General features: G+C 40.2%; 1 protein-coding gene across 1 annotated transcript in view; it reads right to left on the bottom strand.

Moving 5' to 3' along the window:
- Positions 1–672, bottom strand: part of gabra2b (gamma-aminobutyric acid type A receptor subunit alpha2b) — a 31,992-nt gene extending 31,320 nt beyond the window's left edge. The window contains exon 1 of the mRNA XM_023395934.2: positions 291–672. The gene's annotated coding sequence lies outside the window, so the exon portion shown is untranslated. The remainder of the gene's footprint in view (positions 1–290) is intronic.
- Positions 673–3,548: the final 2,876 nt, after the last annotated feature.

Raw genomic sequence — 3,548 nt, 5'->3', positions numbered from 1 at the left:
GCAGGAGAGACAAGCAACTGACAGTAATTAGTATTCACTGACACGTCCCACGCCTCCACTCACTGAACATTACTGTTACCAAAAATATTAGATCAAGTCAGAACACCGTTTTGAAGCCAATTTAGACGATAAAAATACCTTTAACGCAGAAAATAAGCAACAATATTAACAAAAAAATGTGGAGGTGAGATCAAGCTCCTCTCCCACGCTTTCCAGCGTCTCCTCAGATAATAAATAATAATAAAATAAACGTTTCCTTTGTGTCTGAGTGGGCAGAAAAACAGACTCACCTCAAGTGCAGAAAGTACCTGCTGCAGCTGGAATCGTCGAAGATGCAGGAAAGTTAAGGAGAATTCACCGCTCTCTCCTGGTCTGATGAGACTGGACGAGTGCAAGTCTGTCATGAGAACAAAGCTGCGAGCATTGATAAATCATAGTCCCAGCCAGCAGCAGGAATGCACCCGGAATGCATTGGCTTTCACAGTGTCCCCAAATTTAATACACAGACTATTAAAAAAATAATAAGCAATGTGATGGACGGAATAAATGAAATTTAAACAAAAAAAAAATAAAAAGTAAAATAAAATAAAAACAAGCAGTTGTGGGAGCTGATCCTGGCTTCAAATTGCCCTGTTCAGCATCCTCCTCAGCTTGTGTAGAAGCTCGATGTGAATCGTGATAAGCAAGAAGCACATCTCAGTCTCCCTCATCTCCACACAAAAACTACAAAGGCTAAGGAGGAGAGACACTGGGTCCTAAAGGTAGTTTGGTATGGACTGAGCCTCCTCCTGCAGCCTCCAGCTGAGACCTTGACAAGTGAGGATGCTAATTAATGTTGTATCCACTCACAGTCAATATACAGTGGTGTATTGATTATGCAAAACAATCATTGCGTTGTTGTAATAGATTATATGGGTTTAATCAGTTAGGGTAACACACTTTGATATTTGTGCTGATGCTCACCAGAACCTTGATTTTCCTTAATTATCTTAGGCTCACACACTGAAAAATTAAGTATTTAATCCGGACCTGTGTACTTACTGGGATGGGAAAGCCTTTAACACAGCAATTAGACTCTAACACTCCCCACTCAAATACTGATGTATGACTTTGTTTACAGGATAAGGAGCTCCTAAAAGCAGTACATCAAAATGAAGGATTAATGAATCAATAAATGCTTAAAAAATCACATATTCTTGCAGGTTAACTGTACAACAGTTTTTTGTATCTGTGTAGTTCCCCCGCACACTTTTGCTACCAATATAAAGTGTGAAGAAAATGTAAAGAAATGGCCAGTGTTGACTGGATGTACAGGATTACAAAATCAAAACATCAGTCCAGCCATAAATTGGATCTGTGTGTGTGTGTGTGTGTGTGCGTGCGTGCGTGCGTGCGTGTGTGTGTGTGTCCAGAGAATGCTTGGACTGTGCACTGTGGTAGAAATAACCAGCCTTTTCAAATGACTGTTGTAGTTTCAGTGTTTACAGTGGGCAGGTTTATTTTTCCAGATCACCTCAAACCAGAAACTTATTTATAAACATCAAAAACATCACATTTCAAATTTGTTTTTTTTGTTTACTGTTTTTCTTCTTGTATTGTGCCACATACTTCACATGGACCTCTTTGGGAGCTGTTCTTTCAGCACCACATACTGTGGACAGATGAGATGTCTTTTAATGGACAAGTGTAACTCCTTCTAACATGTGTCCATGTTTTCTTTGTCGGAGTTTTTCTAAATGTAAAACATGAAAGAAGCGAGTGTACATATCACTGACTACACATAAATATTTTAAATAATGTAAATTTGTATTTTGATTTAGATTGACTAAATGAGGCAGCAATCCAGTGACGAAAAGGAAAAAATGCCACTTTACATCATTATCTGTTATTTCCATAACAGATTGCTTTGTTGACAAAGGTCATTCGAAGAATGTGTTTAATAAAATGGCTAATAATGTGTTTTGTTTCTCTGATTTATTGCAATAAAGAGCTGCGATAAGAGTAAGATTTGAGAAGACATGGTTGAGCTGAAATGTTGAAGAGAAAGTGTCTGTCATGTTTTCAGCAATGTTTTGTCAACCTTTTCCATGTTTCTGAGAAGATAAAGTAGAACATTAAATTGATGGCGATGCTTTCATGACTCGATTACTGACTGGAAAAATGAGCAACTGCAGATTCCCACATGTTCGATGCACGTGTGTTGGATTTCTTTGAGTTTGTAAACTACTAATTACAGCAGTAATGAACTGAAAAATAATAGAAGATCGTTCAGATTGTGTTTGAAGTCTTAATGAGCAATATAACAATGACATTGAAATGAAATTAAAAGTGTTTGTATCAGGTACCTGTGGCGGATTCTCAGACAGGCTGAAGACAGGATAAAAGAGCATCAGGGAGACCTGCTGACTGATAACCCAGCACATACCCTGATTTAAGAAGCAGCAGAGGAACTACACACACATGCACACACACACAGATCAAAACAGACCACTGGACCTCAGGGGTCGGACCATTATCAAGCAGTCACTGCCTCTCTTTGCTATGCTTCTGACTGGAAAGCTGTCCCATTGATCTCTGCTCTAATCCATACCTGTGACAGGTGATCGATGAGGCAGGTCATCTCAATACCGGCACCCCTCGGGCCCATCATCAAGTCCAACAAAGCAGGCAGGTAGGAAACAGCCTACAGCAAGGGCATGAAGGACAAAAGAAAAAAAATCACCTTTTATTTTGTTAAACTGTGTTTGCACGTGTGTAAACATGTTTCTTTTTTCTCTGAACTTGGGTTTTACTTGTGCTGCTAGCCTCTGGGTTACACACTCTTACAGCACATTGTTTATTGCAAGATGTTGCATCATACTCAGCCTACTGCCAGGCCTGAGTGTGTCCTGGTTGGGCACAATGAGTGACAATGCATATTGATCAAGTCCATGTAGAAGAAGGTAAGCAAATCGTTTCATGTTGAGAGGTAGCAGTGAATAATGAAAAATAATTTAACCTTAGTACAACACTGTCAGCCTGTGTTTTAGGAAAAATGATATGTGATGTGATTAATATGGTAAATAGTTTGTACAACACACACTGTGGTTCATGCCTCTTTGATTAAAGTCACACCCTAAATAGAAATAGTGTCAACCAAATCTGCAACTCAGTTCATCATAAATATGATTAATGGAGGGCTGAATAACTGAATCACAGCCTGTCCTTTAGCTGGTAACCCAGCTCTCTCCTTTAACCCTTTCTTTGTTTTTACAGCCACTAATTGCCAACAGACAGATTACCTGTGGACAGCGGGGATAGCACGGGGGCAATACAAATGCAGATTCATACAGGCAGGAATTGACTGATGTGCTTTCAGTCTGTGGGGGAGCAGCAGCTCAGTAATGATCTGGTCAATCAAAAAAAAAGAAAAAAACAGGTAACGGAAAAGTCTGCTGCTGCTGCTGCTGCTGCTGATGCTGCTGCTGCTGCTGTTGCTGCTGCTGCTGCTGCTGCTGCTGCTGCTGCTGCTGCTGCTGTTGCTGCTGCTGCTGTTGCTGCTGCTGTTG

Source organism: Seriola lalandi, unplaced genomic scaffold, assembly GCF_002814215.2.
Source record: "Seriola lalandi dorsalis isolate HSWRI2012SDOR001 ecotype SW California unplaced genomic scaffold, Sedor1 jcf7180002054971, whole genome shotgun sequence".
NCBI lineage: Eukaryota > Metazoa > Chordata > Actinopteri > Carangiformes > Carangidae > Seriola > Seriola lalandi.
The sequence above is the reverse complement of the archived record's forward strand: the minus strand, read 5'-3'. Positions and strand labels throughout refer to the sequence as shown.